This window comes from Apium graveolens, chromosome 7, assembly GCF_009905375.1.
Source record: "Apium graveolens cultivar Ventura chromosome 7, ASM990537v1, whole genome shotgun sequence".
NCBI lineage: Eukaryota > Viridiplantae > Streptophyta > Magnoliopsida > Apiales > Apiaceae > Apium > Apium graveolens.
In genome coordinates, this window is record NC_133653.1 from 98,450,122 (window position 1) to 98,468,199 (window position 18,078).

Below are 18,078 nucleotides of genomic sequence, written 5' to 3' on the forward strand. Positions count from 1 at the left end.
AACAAGTAAGTTGGAATTAAACCAAATTCACTTGTAAATCTATACTCTAACCAACTCAGACTCTAACGCTCGTTTTGCGCTTACTGATTCTCTTAAGTCACTCGAGTACCCTCGGCTCCACCATTTTTAATAATTTAACCTTTACGAGTTTTAAGGCGATTCCTTCGCGAGTGTCTTACCACCTGCCTAACACACTTACCATAAATGTTTCATGCATTAATTAACCCTTTTTGGTCTTTAACCTATGTTTCAAAGTAAGGCGAGGGGAAAAGTTTCGTTCGCGAAACGCCGTTACTTGAAACGGTCGTTTCTCCTAAACCGTGCATCGGAATCGAACGAACTACATATCAAAACGAAGCTCGTAACATGAGCTATCTAAACATGGTAGTGGTCATAATCTAGCAGGGGGTTCTCGGGTCCTAATGTTATGCACAAAAACAGTCCAAAGAAAATCGGACGTTACGACGGCTATGTTTACGCGATTACCAATGTTTAAACTACTCCAATTAACCACCAACCAACTCATAACCATCAATACAACAAAACTTCACCTAAACCATACCACATCAGTCCATAATCTCCAAGGTTTTTAACTCAAACAACCACAATCACGACCTATGAACTATAATCAAGCTTCAATTACCAAAAACACTTCCAAATCAAACCAAACTACTAATAATCACAATCCATGCTTCTCATTTCACAACACCAGCCATTAAACTTACTAACAAATAAAGTAAAGGCTAGGGTTTGAAGTTTATACCTTCCTTGGGAGGTGTTAAGTTGCTAGGAAGCCTTAGGGAGCCTCCTACAAGCTTGATCTTTCCAAAGAAATCAAGAACACAAAGTTAGGCTTTGAAGTTTCTAAAAGTCCGATTTAAAGAACTGTAAAAATGAGGGTCTTACCATGATTATTTGGACGAGACTTGTGAACAAGAGTTGTAGGCCATCTCAATACCTTTCCAATGAGCTATAGAACACAATATTTGAGTGAGAAATGAAGGAGATACAGCAGTTTTAGTGTTCTGGTTCTGTTTTGGCCGAGAGCATGAAGAACAATGCCTTGGTTTCTTTTTGATTTTGATGAAAAATGATTTGCTTGGCTTGGTTGGTTTGATTTTTGTGTTTGTTTTAGTAAATTACCTAGTTGCCCTTGATTTTGTGTGGTTAAAAAGCCACCACATCTCCTTCCTTCCCATGTCATGCTTGTGTCATCCTCATGATGTCATCCTCCCCTCCTTGTCCTCTTCTCATTGGTTGGGTGACATCATCCTCTCTAATCCCTTTGATTAACTTCCTAATTGTTTGCCTAATGACCGCTGATCTGTTATACGGTTCGCTTAACTTTTGTTTTCGTTTATCGTTCGAAGGATCATACCCGGGATCTTATTACTTAGGTTTCCTTAACCTTTCTCAATATATTATATTCCTTTTATGATCCTCTCCTATAATCCTTTAATTTAAATCCTTTTTATCCTGTTACCTTTTTCTCAAATCTTTCCGTATCTAGTGTATTTCCGGGAAAAATCAAAGTGTTCGGATTTGAATTCTGACGATCTTTACATACACTTATATCCCATATAAAGTACTAATAAAATCTCAGAATATCCATATCAGAACCCCTACATAGTGTGGCATGAAAAGTTTTCTCATTCAGCAAAAACACTATTCATAAGGGTTTAAAAAATTTCCCAAAAATTGGGGTTATTACATTGCAGCTGAGTTGCCAATTCTTTCATCTCCATTGGTGTCATCCGGTATGGAGCTTTAGAAACTGGTTCTGTTCCGGGTGCTAGATCAATCACAAATTCAATTTCTCTATCGGGAGGTAATCCTGGTAGATCGTCTGGAAAGACATTTGGAAACTTGTTGACAACTGGAATTGCTTCTAATGCTGGAACTGCTTTGCTGGTGTCTACCACATGGGCCAAATATGCATCGCAATTCCGACGCAATAACTTCTTTACTTGAGCGATCATTAAGAACTTCTTCTCTTGCCTATTCCCTCGATATATCACCTTCTTCTTACTACCCAATGTCTCAAGTCTTACTTTCCTATTCTTACAATCAATCTGAGTGTTATTTTCTGACAACCAATCCATTCCTAAGATAACATCAAATTCTCCCAACTTAAAAGGTATCAAGTTGGCATAGAAATAATGTCCTCCTATCTCAATATCACACCTCGGGCACACTCGGTCGACGAAAACTTGATCCTTATTAGCTAATTCTATCATTAACGCTTGTTCTAACAACTTAACTTCACAATGCAGTTTATCAACAAAATCTTGAGAAATAAATGATCTTGTAGTTTCAGAATCAAATAGAACTTTAGCATCTACGGAGTTGACTGGAAGCATACCTGCAACCACGTCTGAACTCTGAACAGCATCTTTCATAGTCATATTGAATGTCCGGGCCTTGGGCTGATTCTTTGCTGGTGCTCCCTCAATCCTTGGCACACCCTGAGAGGATGGTCATGTAATTTGTGGTATATTTGTACCTTGAGCTTGCTCTTTACAGTTGTTGGCGTAATGACCTATCTTCCCGCATCGGAAACATGTAACTTCTGGCACCTGATTGCGGCACTCATATGCATGATGTCCCTTCATATTGCACTTGTAGCACACAGAATTAGCTTTGCAAATCCCAGAATGTTTCCTACCACAAAACTTGCAATCTGGCATTGGTGGATGACTCGGCCTCTACTGATTGGAATTCTGAAAACGGTTGCCTTGTCCTCCATTTCCTGATTGTGGTCTCTTGAATCCCACATTCTTATTACTCTGAAATCCTGGCCTTTTGTTGAAACGGCCCTGAAAATTACTTGACTGCTGACCTCCTTCTGAGGTTTCTATCTTTCTTTTCTTCCCTTCCTTTCCTTTCGGAAACATGTCACTCCTACTTTCGATCACCATTGCTTTCTGAACCACTGCCACATATGAAGTCAATTCAAACATGGCCACTCTATTCTGAATCCAAAACTTCAACCCCTGTTCAAACCTTCTGGCTTTCTTTTCATTCGTATCAACCTGGTCTGGCACGAACCTTGCTAACTCAGTAAACTTAGCCTCGTACTCAGCCACAGTAAGATCACCCTGAGTCAAGTTCAAGAATTTGATCTCCATTTGGTTCTTCATATACCTCGGGAAATACTTCTCCAGGAACAACTCTGTGAATCTCTCCCAAGTTATAAACTCACCTCCTTCCAATGCCCGCGTGGATTCCCACCAATAGTTCGCCTCACCCTTTAGAAAGTAGCTTGCAAACTTGGTCTTCTGTGCAGTTCCTGCTCCGACTAATTCAAAAGCCTTTTCCATTTCCTTGAACCATGCATTAGCTTCCACAGGATCAGCACTTCCCTTGAACTCAGGTAAACTGCTTGAAAGTCACTGCAGGTGGTGGTGCTGCTTTCTGCTGCTGTTGCTGTTGTTGCTGCTGCGTAAGATGTAACATCTACTGCTGCATCAGTCCCTACATCTGGACAATCGCTGGATCCGTACGGCTCTCGGTACGATCCTCTCCTGAATTATTCCTTCTCTTTGGTGCCATTATTCTGGTAAGAAAATAAGCAACATATATAATAATCGGTCAAACATTGTGTCAAATATGTAGCAATTCCTTAACATATCAAAATTCGCGAACATTATCTCTTCTCAAAATATCTTAAACTTGCTACCATATTAACACAAGCGACATGATTATCACATAATCCTGCTTATTATCTCGAGAATAATAACACAAAGAAAATTTACTCAGAGTTATCCAAACCTTTTAAATCCTTACCTGAAATCTTAACTAAACCAACAAAATAGCAGGGCAATGACACATGGCCTAAGGCTAAACGCAAAACGGGAACCTAAACAACTTAACTATAACCCAACCCAATAACCTAAATTTAACCCTATAAAAGCTAAACTACACGCGCATATCTTATATGATCTTCCTATGACTCATCTATGACAATCCTACGCCTGTTTCAGTGACCATAACATGTAGCTCTAATACCAACCTGTGACGCCCTCCAAACCCGTGGTCTAGATTTGGGGGTCACTTGCCACTAAACTATAATAAAATAATCACAGCGGAATAATATAATAAATATGACCCCTTTACCTGCACTGGATCGATCACTGGTTATAGTATGAAACTGGCACTAGTACAAACCAAATGTTATTACAAACCATAAGTCTAATTAGTTTTACAACTTATTCCAAATTTATTACAAACCTTTATACTATTAAAGCGTCCCAAACTATCTACCTGGAAAACATACCAAACTATTTACATGCGCTTGACCTCTAATCAAATCTGGAACTCAAGCCTGCTCCGGTTTAGCTGAAAGATTGGATTAATAAACAAGTATGAGCGAAAAGATGCTCAGCAAGTAATATAGAGTTTGTAAGTGGACAACAATAACAATATCTGAGTAAAATCAGAAGCTGATATAAATTTTAAAGTTTAAGCGGCTGTTTAATAAAATACAATTATGCACTATGTTGTTCCTGATGATCAGTCATGAAACAACACCGGTATCCCGCAGCCATACCGTAAATATAGGTATCGATATCCCGCAACCATACCGTACCTATTGGATATCCATGAGGAAGGCATATATTCGCCTAGCAAGATATTACACTTTCGTATAATAACTCACGCTGGACCGGTGCCTCGGCCCCTTATGCTAACCAAGAATCAATTCACAAAACAATTTTTGATTAAAGGAGTCGGATCAATGACATCCTTATCTATTCAACTCCCCATGTCACATGGTCCGGAGTTATCTCAACAATTGATGGCGAAATAACTAGAATAATTAGTTATTCACTAATCTCAATTCAATGTTCCACTGTATAGAGTATATCTGGATATTATAGTTATTTACTATCTATCAAATCAAAAGATTGGTTCTAGAAAAATGATTGCTAGAGTACGAGAATGTCAATAAATATAGGAGTATTGATATTCAATATGCTATCAAAGTATTTATAAACAGTTCTTATATTTGAATATATAAAACAATAAACTATTCTGAATTTAGAATAGGGGAGAATACTTGCCTAGTATGCTCAATAACTTTTCACTAAAACCCTGGCTTATAACTGCTGGCTATCAACTTCGTCTAGCACTTGACCACACTTTTTGCTACTCGATTCTATAAACAAAAGAACTATCTTAATTGATAGAACCAAACTCAATCGACGTAACTATACGTCTTGACATCTACCCGATCATTTATAACTAGCATGGCATTTTAAAACTGTAACCGATAGCATGTATATCATGTAACACGTAATCATGGTATTCGTATATCACGTACTCATATATTTCATGTAACACATAAGTCAGATCATTAAAAGGTACGTCTCAGTGCGTTCATAATGAAACTTAGATCAATATTAGCATTTATCGATCAAATACCAACTCAAACTGATCCAAAATTCAAATGACATTGCAATACAAAAGAAATTAGGACTCCAATGTATTTTTATTGGAAGCGTAATATTTTTCTGCGTCTGTACGCGTTCGTTTCGTATTAAACGGACGAACGGTTTAATTATTATGAATAAAATAAGAAATAAATAGATTTAAATCAATTAATAATAATATTAATTGATTTTTAAATACCAAAATATAATTTTTAAAACCTAAAAATAATTTTTAGTAATTATTTGAATTAATTATAAATAATTTATATTTATTTAACTATTAATAAATAAAATTAATTGATTAATTGATTTTAATCAATTAATTAAATTCATAAATAATTAACTAAAATAAACTATAAATAATTAAATCAAATTGTATTTTTGAAAATAATTAAAGAAAATAATTTTAGGAATTTAAAATAATTAAGAAAATAATTTTTAGTATTTAAGTAATTATTAAATGATTTTTGAAAACAAATTAAATGATTTTTAAAAGTAAGAAAATGAATTTTGAAAAAGAAATTAACAGAAACAGGTTTTTCAGATGGCAGACTCCTTCTCCACAAGATCAAACGGCGGAAATGGGCTGTGGGGAAGCTGCCGGAGACGGATGAATGTGGCCGGAATCTGGGGATGAACCCAGAAACCGGCGAACGTCACCGTTTTCCGATCAGCCCCCAACCAAGCCCAAAATCATCCCCAAACAGCTCGGTTTCGACACCAATCGTTTCCCCAATATTTCTGCTACTCAGAATCCACCAGAATCATGCCATAACTCCTCGGAATCTCATATTCCGATCATAGCTTCGAAGAACACCGGCAAAAATCCGGCGAAACTCGAACTCACCAAATTCTCAATCAAAATTCGAGTTTTACATACCGAAATAAAGCTTATGATGTCTATAATCCGATACAACAATCAAAACAACCAGCAACAACACATATTATCCGGAAAATCAAATCAAAAATTCAGTGAAACTAAAAACTCGGTTATAAAATTCTCGGAATCAAACAACACATATTTATAATCAAAACGACTGTAAACCATCATCTAAAGCTATCTATAACATCAGAATCAATCAAAAATCATTCTAAATCAAAAATGAATTCAAGCCTCAAGAACACAAAATCGATTATTCAATTTACCTAACCTCATATCGTGATTCTGGTATCAAAAGATCGGGCTTGAAACAAGGATCGTTTTGGTTACAAGAGCATCAACAGAGGATTCCTACAACTCCCAAAATCACCGATTCTTTGTTCTTGAAGAAATTTTACCCCCAAAATTTTTCTTGATTTTTGGTTTTTAATGAAAAATAAAATGAAATAAAAGGATTAATGGGCTATTTATATTTTCTGAAAAATAAATACCCCAAAATCAATCTAGGGTGTTTTATTCGCATAATTTAAATAATTAAGCCCCAAAATGATAATTACGGGGAATAATTTTAAAAACGATAAAATGCAAAATTAATGTCAAAATTTCCCAAAAATTGCGAATAATTTAAAAATACAAAAATAAAGGGTATTTGAAGTACGAATAATTTTATAAAAATAAAAAAATCGATTTTTGTGGGGTTTGTCGTCCCGGTGGGGTCCCGGTTCATTGATTTTTGAAAAACGGAAACGATCCCTAAATTACCAGAAAATCCCGATAACACATAAAATACATTCAAACGCACATAAAATCAAATAAAACAGGTATCTTAATAAAGACACTAATAATTACGCATCCCGTTTGCAGATAAGTTTATATAATTGCAATTTAAACATATTTTTAATCAATCGAGAATTTTTCTGGCCCGCACAGAAACACACATAACAGTTATAACATCTCATATCATAGCAACAATTACTTTAAATTTTTAAAACACACAATATTTATTTATTTAACATATAATATTCACATAATTTTTCCGGATATTACACAAATGGTAACCAAGCATGTAGGATGTAATACTTGGCTATAGTTTAGGGTTTGAAAATTAGCCATGCTAGAAGATATGTACTAAGATTTTTATATCTAATATTATATACACAAATAAGCCAACTCTTATTCAAGAACCAACCAAGAACAACTCTCTCTCCCCCATTTCATTCTTCAATTCGGACTTTCAAGAACACTTATAAAATAAAAATTCATGATTCAAGTTCTAGAGCTTCAAACATCACAAAATTTAACCATATATCCTCCATATCATAGGTAAGCTTCATACCAAATTTCAAGTCAATACATTGAATTTTCAATTAATGAAAAATGTTTGAAGATGAGGGTGTATAGTGACTTCGAAAATTTCTAACTTGTCTTCTTGATTTTCATGGAAGTTTAAGGCTCCTAAAGTTAGACCAAGGACTCACCAAGCATCTTCCATCAAGAGGAGAACCTACCAAGCTATCAAGAAAGGTATAACCTTCATCCAAACTTTGATTAAACTTTAACCTTCAAGAAACTCATGGATCTTGAACATAAGGATGATTTTAGTGGTTGTTTTGATGATTTAAGAAGTATTAGTATATTAGATGTTAAGGATGATGTTGTGGCATCAAGAAATTTATGTTATTTAGTTAATAATTAGTTAAGATGTTGTATTGTTGGTTTTTAATTAGTGATTTAGAGTTAAAATGAAACACAGATCGTTAACGTAATGTCATTAAAATGCTCGAATCGCGACACTTAGTTTTCTGCAAAGTTACAAAATATGTAAACTGTGTTTTCTTGAATATAAGGCTTGATAATGATATAGCTTTTTGTAAGGATCGTTCAGGTACTTGAATCACTTGATTTCGATTTACGGTTCAAAAGATAAGCCCATTTTAGTGAAAATGATTTACGCAACAAAAACTGCTACGAATTACGAACTTTGAAAATATAAATGATCTACATAAAATCATTCTAAAACATGAAATATTAACAGAGAGTAATAAATGGAATATAAAAACTTCCATAAAATTTCAAGGGAATATATTGATTTTTCAATTTTATAGAAATGTCAGAACTGAGGTCATGCGGGGTGAGAATGCCGAACATAACCTACTGTCTTTAAACTGCCACTTCGGGATTTTCACCCCTGTTACCAGAAAACCATTTTCAAGTAACCTGTTCTAATTTTTTTCTCGATCGCGCACGCGAAAACGGTGCATTGACTGAGTTAACGGTTTGAGAGAAATTGATATTTTAGTGAAAGCGGTATGAATAGTAAAACTCCGTAATTGATCGTAATTTTAAAATGCTTTTCACCTATTTAAATTCATAATTTCAAAATGAAACTTTTATGATAAATATTAAAAACACTCAAGAATTGTTAGATATATTTGTTTAGTTTTCAGATATTAACTAACAGGACAAATCAGGACTTAACTGGAAATCAGTACTTATACTGAAGTCAGAACTTAAGATATCAGAACTTAAGTTATCAGAACTTAAGATATCAGAAGATATTTATCAGGAGATAATATCAGGACTTAAGAAGACTTTCAGATAAGGAAGGCGGCTGATTGAAGGAAAGAAGATTAAGGCAAACACAAGAAGAGATATGCATGGAGAAGAATTCTATGAAGAATAGAATACTTGGAAGAAAAGATAACTGGTTGATATATTTTAGGATGCAGACTTATGTTCGATATCAATTAGAAGTTTATCTTGTAACTGTGTGTCTATATAAACACAACATAGGGTTTACACTATAAGTGTTATCATAATCGAGAATATTATTCATTGTAACCCTAACAGCTCTCGTGATATTTGTTCATCACTGAGAGAGAACGGTTCCATTGTAATACTATTTTATTAATAAGATTATTCTGTGTTTCATACTTGTGTTCTTAATTCGATTTGATTGTAGTATACACTGTATTCAACCCCCCTTCTATAGTGTGTGTGACCTAACAAGTGGTATCAGAGCAATATGTTAACACATATACAGTAAAGATCCAAAACAATCATGTCTGAAGAAGAGAAAACTCCAACCAAGCCCACCAAAACTGAAGAAACTCCAAAGACTCAAATCCATAATCGATATGAGACTATTAGGGTTCCCATACTGAAACCTTCTGAGTATCCCATATGGAAAGTGAGGATGACTATGTTTCTGGAAGCTACAGATCCAGAATACCTTGACAGAATTAATGAAGGTCCACATAAGCCAACCGAGCTCTCTGTTGTAGTTGCAGATCAGCCAGCACAGACTATACCAAAGGAGAAAAGTGAATATACAGCTGAAGATATCTCATCTATTGCGAAGGATGAAAAGGTAAGGCATTTGCTGCATAGTACCATTGATAATGTCATGTCAAACAGGGTAATTAACTGCAAGACTGCAAAGGAGATATGGGATGCCTTGGAGACAAGATGCCAGGGAACTGATTCAATTAAGAAGAACATGAGGACTATACTCACTCAAGAGTATGAGCACTTTGACTCAAAACCTGATGAGTCATTAACTGGTTTATATGAAAGATTTGTCAAACTCTTGAATGATCTGTCACTGGTGGATAAGGAATATGATCTTGAAGATACTAATCTTAAATTCCTTTTAGCTCTTCTTGAAAGTTGGGATTTGAAGGCAACTACTATAAGAGTCAACTATGCTCTTGATGAAACTACTCTTGATGAAATTTATGGCATGCTCAAAACTCATGAACTTGAGATGGATCAAAGAAGCAAGAGGCATGGGAGAAAGTCAAGAACAGTTGCTCTTAAGGCTGAGGAGGAATCCCCCAAAGTGGCTGTCTCAAAGAAAGACAAAGGAAAGGCTCTAATCACAAAGTCTGATACTGAGTCATCAAGTTCTGATAGTGATGAGGATTCAGAAACTAAAAGTCTATCTGAGATGGATGCTGATGAAGAGATGATGAAATTGTGTGCTCTTATGGTGAAGGGCATCACAAAGATAACTTACAGGAAACTCAGAATGTGAAAGAAGTTTTCCAGGAAAAGTGGAAGTTCTGATAAGAAGGGATTCAGAAAATCTGAAGGCAAAGAAGGGAAGTTTGACGTAGGAGATTTCTCAGATGTTAAATGCTACAACTATGGTGAGAAAGGTCACATATCTCCTGATTACAAGAAAGGAAAAGGTGATAAAGGCAAGGCACTTGTCACGAAGAAGAAAAGCTGGACAGACACTTCAGATTCTGATAATGAGGTGAACTATGCCTTGATGGCAAATATTGATAGCAGTTCTGATGTTGCTGAGTTAAAGGGCAACAGGAAAAACATCCTAGTTCTGGACAGTGGATGTTCAGGACATATGACTGGAAATAAAGCCCTGCTATCAGACTTTGTGGAGAAAGCTGGCCCAGGAGTTTCTTATGGAGATGACAACATGGGAAAAACTCTAGGATATGGTAATATCAATCTTGGGAATGTCATCATTGAAAAAGTAGCTCTAGTCTAAGGAATTAAACACAATCTGCTGAGTGTTAGTCAAATCTGTGACAGAGGTTATCATGTGGATTTCTGAAGAACACTGTGAAGTTGTAAGCAAATCTACAGGCGAAGTTTTTCTAAAGGGATACAGGCATGGTAACATTTATGAAGCCAAGCTTTCAACAAGTTCTATTGGTTCTGCAATCTGTCTGTTAAGTAGAGCATCAATTGAAGAAAGCTGGGATTGGCACAAGAAACTCTCTCATTTAAATTTCAACAATATAAATGAACTAGTCAAGAAAGATCTTGTGAGAGGACTGCCAAAATCAGTATTTGCTCCTGATGGCCTTTGTGATTCATGTCAAAAGGCAAAATAAAGAAAATCTTCATTCAAGAGCAAGACTGAATCTTCAATTCTTGAGCCTTATCACCTATTACATGTTCATCTATTTGGTCCAGTGAATGTCATATCTATTGCAAAGAAGAAATATACTATGGTCATAGTAGATGAGTTTACCGGATACACATGGGTGTATTTCTTGCACACAAAAAGTGAAACTGCATCTATCTTGATTGATCATGTCAAACAACTGGATAAATTGGTCAAAGACTCTATGAAAATCATTAGAAGTTGTAACACCCCAAATCCGGGGTCGGGGATCCGGGTTGTCAAGAGTTCCATTTCCCTTAACAACACCCAATCTTAATAAATAATCAACTACTCTATATTGTGACCCCACCATTAAACACACACACCACAAGTTATAGCCTCAGAGATGAATATCCAAAACTTTGGAAAGGAAAGAATTTTGGCATAAACCTGATATCTTGCTGATCAGGCAAAGATACCAATAAGTAACCTTTTCTACTAGTAGATGGACGAATTCCCCACTGGTCATCACCCTGGTCGCAATAGGACCTTATGCTGGACTGCCACTCAGCCACTTACGCATTTGATGGACTCCCACTGAGCCACTTACACTATCATGGACGCCCACTGAGCCCATGTTGCTTATGCCGACTCGATAGATGGACTTACTTCCCGAACGTTGGGTAAGTAATCAATTCATTCACCAAAACTGCAACCTTGTTGCGAATATAAAATACACCATAGAGCCGGATCCCTCAGGTTTTGAGCGAGTATTTAAATCTCCTTTTTTAAAAGGAAGATCTTAAATATAAAAATGAGTTTTGGGATCCGCTCTAACTTTTAAAAATCATTTTGAAGACTCGAAAACACTTTAAAGAGTGTTTGGAGTAATGCTGATTTAATGAAGTAAATCAGTCCCAATATATTTAGAAAATGACTGAATATTATTATTTAAATAATATTCCCATAAAGAATAATCTTTATACAAATAATTGAAGTAGAAGTTGTAAGACTTATACTTGAAATGAGTATTAAATAACCAAAGATATACTTATACGAAAGTAATATCTTTATTTGAATATCAAAAGTAAGTTTGATTATCGAACATTATTCTTAAATAAAATAAAGAATATTATTAAATAATAAGCGGAGTCATAATACCTCGAATGAATATTATAAATAATATTCATTAAATAAAATAAAGGAGTCAATACATCCTCAAATGACTATCCAATTAATAATCATTAAATAATATAAACTGAGTCATAAGCCCTCGAATGAATATTTGAAATAATATTCAATAATAAAATAAAGGAGTCATAAGTCCTCGGATGAATATTCGAAATAATATTCAATAATAAAATAAAGGAGTCATAAGTCCTCGGATGAATATTCGAAATAATATTCAATAATAAAATAAAGGAGTCATAAGTCCTTGGATGAATATTCGAAATAATATTCAATAATAATATAAAGGAGTCATAAGTCCTCGGATGAATATTCGAAATAATATTCAATAATAAAATAAAGTTAAAGTTATCGAATAAACCTTATTCGATTAATAGTTTTGAAAACTATAACCATATATATATAAAAATATATATATTATACTCGGGAACATCGACTCCCGGTTTAGAAATATGTTCACCTTTTGATCCCCAATACTAAGGGTAAATTCAAATAGCGCTTATCTCTAGCATAGGTATTATGAAACTGTAAGCATTTTAACCAACAGATATATAATCCAAGAATATGAAACAGGCATGCATATATACCATATCACATGCTACAATATATCGCAAGAATTTGCTAATAACAAGTATGCATTTATCGCAAGATCATGCATATACACATATACATCACAACAACAGTATAACGGGTAGAAAACTTGCCTGAGCGACTGGGGGTTACGAATGGCTCGGGACGAGTCTGGTAACCTATAAACAACAAGTAAGTTGGAATTAAACCAAAGTCACTTGTAATTCTATACTCTACCCAAATTAGACTCTAACGCTCGCTTTGCGCTTACTGATTCTCTTAAGTCACTCGAGTACCCTCGGCTCCACCATTTTTAATAAATTAACCATTACGAGTTTTAAGGCGATTCTTTCGCAAGTGTCTTACCAACTGCCTATTACACCTTACATAAATGTTTCATACTTCAATTAGTCCTTTAAGGTCTTTAACCTATGTTTCAAAGTAAGGCGAGGGGTAAGGGTTCGTTCGCAAAACGTCGTTACTTAAAACGGCCGTTTCTCCTTAACCGTTCATTGGAATCAAACGAACCACATATCAAAACGAAGCTCGTAACATGAAATCTAAACATGGCAATGGTCAAAACCTAGCAGTGAGTTCAAGGGTTCTGATGTTAAGAACAAAAACAGTCTACGGTAAATCGGGCATTATGGCGACTATGTTTACGCGATTTCCCAAATTTAAACCATTCCAAAACAAGCACCAATCAACCCCAAATCAATCATACAACCAACATCCATCCAAAACACACTCCAACAGCCCCAACAACTCAATATTATCAACTTTATACTACCCTCAAACATGAACTAAAAGCTATACTTAAGTTCATTAACTAATTAACAAGATTTACAACTCCAAAAACACCACAAAACCAACTAATCTCTACAAACTCAACCAAACTTTAAACAAAAAAGCCTCATGCTTCACATATAGTATATCAATCATATTCATTCCTAATTACTCAAAACCAGAGCTAGGGTTTGGAGTTTATACCTTCCTTGGAGCTTTTAATCCATGAAAGATCCTTGAAATGCCCATGAAAGCCTTAATCTAACCTCCTACAAGCTTGTTCTTTCAAAGAAATCAAGAACACAAAAATTAATTTCAAGAAAGTACTATTCACCATCTTCTTCCATGATTTATAGAAAAAGATTAGCTTGGAATTAGAAGCTTAAACTTATAGGAAGTATGTAACTATCCATGGGGAAGCTTAGATAAATACCTTGCTAAATAGTAAGTGGTGGAGCTTGGATCTTCATTTTTTAAGAAAAGGGGCCGAGAGCTTCATGAAGAAAATGGGGGTTTTGTGTTTTTTGATGAAAATGAAATGTTTTGGCTTGGTTGGTTGCTTTTTGTTTTGTTTTTTGGTTAATTACCTTTCTAGCCTTGACTTTGTGTGGTTTTAAATCAACCACATCTCCTTCCCCTTATGTCATGCTTATGTCACATTGCTATGTCATCATCCCTTCTAATCTCTTTGATTAGCTTCTAATTATTTGCCTAATGATCGCTGATCTGTTATACGGTTCGCTTAACTTTCGTTTTCGTTTATCGTTTGAGGGATCATACCCGGGATCTTATTACTTAGGTTCCCTTAACCTTTCTCAATATATTGTATTCCTTTTATGATCCTCTCTTATAATCCTTTAATTTAAATCCTTTTTATCATGTTACCTTATACTCAATTCTTTCCGTATCTAGTGGATTTACGGGAAAAATCAAAGTGTTCGGAATTGGATTCTGACGATCTTTACATACACTTATATACCATATAGAGTGCCAATAAAATCTCAGAATATCCATAAAGGAACCCCTACCTAGTGTGGCATGAAAAGTTTTCTCATTCAGCAAAAACACTATTCATAAGGGTTTCAAAAATTTTCCAAAAATTGGGGTTATTACAGTCTCCCCTCCTTAAAAGGATTCCGTCCCGGAATCAGATAGAAAATGAATAGGGATACTTTCTTACTCTCGAGTAAATTTTCCCACATTGTGGTTCTTCCATCAAACTCTGAATAGTTTGATAACCCTTCTCCTAAGCACTTGTTCCTTTTTACTCTATAACCCTTCCTGGTTGCTCCATATAGGTTACGTCGAGTTGCTTGTCTATGTGCTCATATGCCCCTATTTATCTGGCATCCAATTATACTTCCTTAACATTGATACATGGAACACGTTATGACTTGCTACATGTTCGGGGGTAGGGCTAGCTCATATGCTAACTTCCCAAAACGTTTTAATATATCCAAGGGTCCAACAAATTATAGACTTAGCTTTCCTTTCTTTCCGAACCTCATCAATCCTTTCCAAGGGATACCTATAACATTACTAGGTCCCCTATTTCATACTCTTTGTCCTTTTGAGTCAAATCAGCATACCTCTTATGTCCATCTTGGGTTACTACCAGCCGTCCTCTGATTAGATCTATTATATCCCTGGTCCTTTGGACCACTGCGGGTCCGAGCATCTTGCGCTCTACAACTTTATCCTAACATAAGGGAGATCGACATTGTCTTCCCTCAAGGATCTCATAAGGCAATACCTCAATACTGACATATGATCTATTATCGTAAGAAAACTCAATCCGTGTTAAGTGATCATTCCAATTTCTTTCAAGTCTATTGCACAGACTCTCATTATAGCTTTTAGCATTAGAGCTTTTGCTTCTCAATACCCATTCTTTTCGAGTTCGAAATCTCTACTACCTTCCGTTCCTAATATTATACTGGTTATACTTCTGCTCGTTAGCATTCTATAACCTTTTAATAACCACATCAACCTTAGTATCACGAACGCGTTAGAATCGGAATACCACCGTACTGATACTACTTCCTTTAGCTGCTTCCATCTTCGAAAGCTTGGTCCTTCATATAGAAGTAAAAGAATTTATTGAGAGATCACTATGATCATGAACACTTGTTATATCGCATAGTTAGTACAGAAGATGGCCAACCTTTAGTACTTGACAAGCAATTAAACAATAGTTGGTATCCTACTCGGCTTCTATCACACAGATAGATAGTCATTCGGCAATACCTCCCCTTCTGGAAGGGTTATTCTTCTCAGCTTATATGAAATGAAAAGAAGAGAAAAGAACGAATTGAAGAGAATTGTATATATGAAAAAAAATATACTGCCACAAAATATCTGGCTTGGAACCTACCTCTGAATTATAGAGGTTTGTCATAGGAGAACAAAACATATGTGTATTTATATCAACATCAAGTATTATAGTATCGTATTTCACATGCCTAACTATTTGCTATTCCGTCCATCCTTCTATGGACCCATGCTCTTCCTCGAGCTTATACACAATCACCTTTGAAACTCCCTCGATATCGAAAATCGAACCCGGGATCTCATTCTAGACATCATCGTTACTAGAATTCTATGCTTGCACCGCAACCTTCCTCGTATAATAATACGACTCTCTATTGATAAGAAAGAATAAATATTCAATAGGTAGATACTCTACTTAATTAGTCTATCAATGATAACTTATACACTACCACGACCCGATTAGTGGTACTCAATCTCAACACCCATTCCAATACAACTCTCACGGTTGTAATCAGTTTATTACTCGCAGAATCATTGCTGCCTTACTATGGTCCACCACTGACCTACTGTAGTCATTCATTTTCCATGAAGTCTTAATAGCTAACCATACGGAGTCCATACATGTCGTATCAAATCCTTCTAAGGAGTTAACATAACCACCAATCACAATTCATGAAGAACACTCCAAACTCTGACGTACTTTCATGACATGAAGTAGATAAAATTGCAGAAGAGTTTCAATCAAAGCAACAATAGCAGGTTAATACCATTCTTAATCATATACCTTCAATAGAAGACTTAACTCGAAGGTTCGTCTAGTCCTTTTTGAAACACGGTCCTGGCTTATCTCAAGATAGTATCTTCTGAGATAGATAGCCCGCTCATGGCGATTACACGAATTAAACCTTTACCAACTACTATTACGGTTGGGTATTGCACAGTCATCAGAAGGAATGTCAATCTTCCAAACCATAATACAACCTGCATAGCGTTAACCATCATCACTGTATTCCTTTGGCACAAGCGCCTATAATTATCCTCTTACCTTTAAAGTGTCGGCCACCTCTTTGGCCTTTCCTGATAGTAAAATTTCCTTACAGTCAATGTCGTTTTAACCACCTCCAAATAAATTTTCTACCTTATTTCAATCACAACTTATGTGAAGATGTTTTCCTTAAAATCTGATGAGTAAAAAAAAATATTACCATTTTTCCATAAGTTATTGCCTCAGTCTTTAGAGGTTAATCACTGTCATGACTGACTCTCAATCATAATTAGAACATCTTTTTATCTTAAGACCTAATTGCCCCGAACAACTTCGACCATTACTGGTTCGATCCATACCTTCTCGTGGTTTAACACGTGCCCCACTTGGCATCATTATAATTACGTCATATTTCCTTTATCAACATTTCTATTCTTGAGAATTTTGAGTATTATCTTTCTCCTTTTAAAACCTCTAAGGTTATCCTTGAATCGTTCCTCCTGTATTCCCTAGATACAGGGCATATCAAGATACCATTTATTAATACCAGAATCATTGTCTATATACTTCTGAAAAATTTCTCCACTGATTCCTAAAGGTTGTTATTACCTTAATCTTTTCCAATTCATACTATCAAAACTCATACTATCCCTATTAAGGGTGGATGCCAACCTTTATGCATTCCCCTAGGATTCATCTCAAGTTATCGAAGTTATATCCTTAATTCCACCTTTTTAAAAAAAATAATTGCACCCTTTCATGGATAAATCAAGTCATATATCCTTGATGAGGGTGTCTTATTCAATCATTCCCACCTCGATAGTATATGCTGAATTTCACAATAACATCTGTATTCAAAATGAGGTCAATCAATATGGCCTCCAAAAGATAACAACGGTTATCCGCTTTTATTGCCTAAATTGGGTAACGATAACAAGGATGTTCTGGAAGATATTGGTCGTGTTCAACGTGAACTTCTTCTTAATAATTCCGTATTTACTTTTGTTGTTTATCTCAACAGTCATCTCAATGTTGGGATATCTTTCATACCCGGCGTCTCCCTTTCTGGGTATCATGCCACCGGTCTTACACTTCACATTCTTGAAGGTCCTTC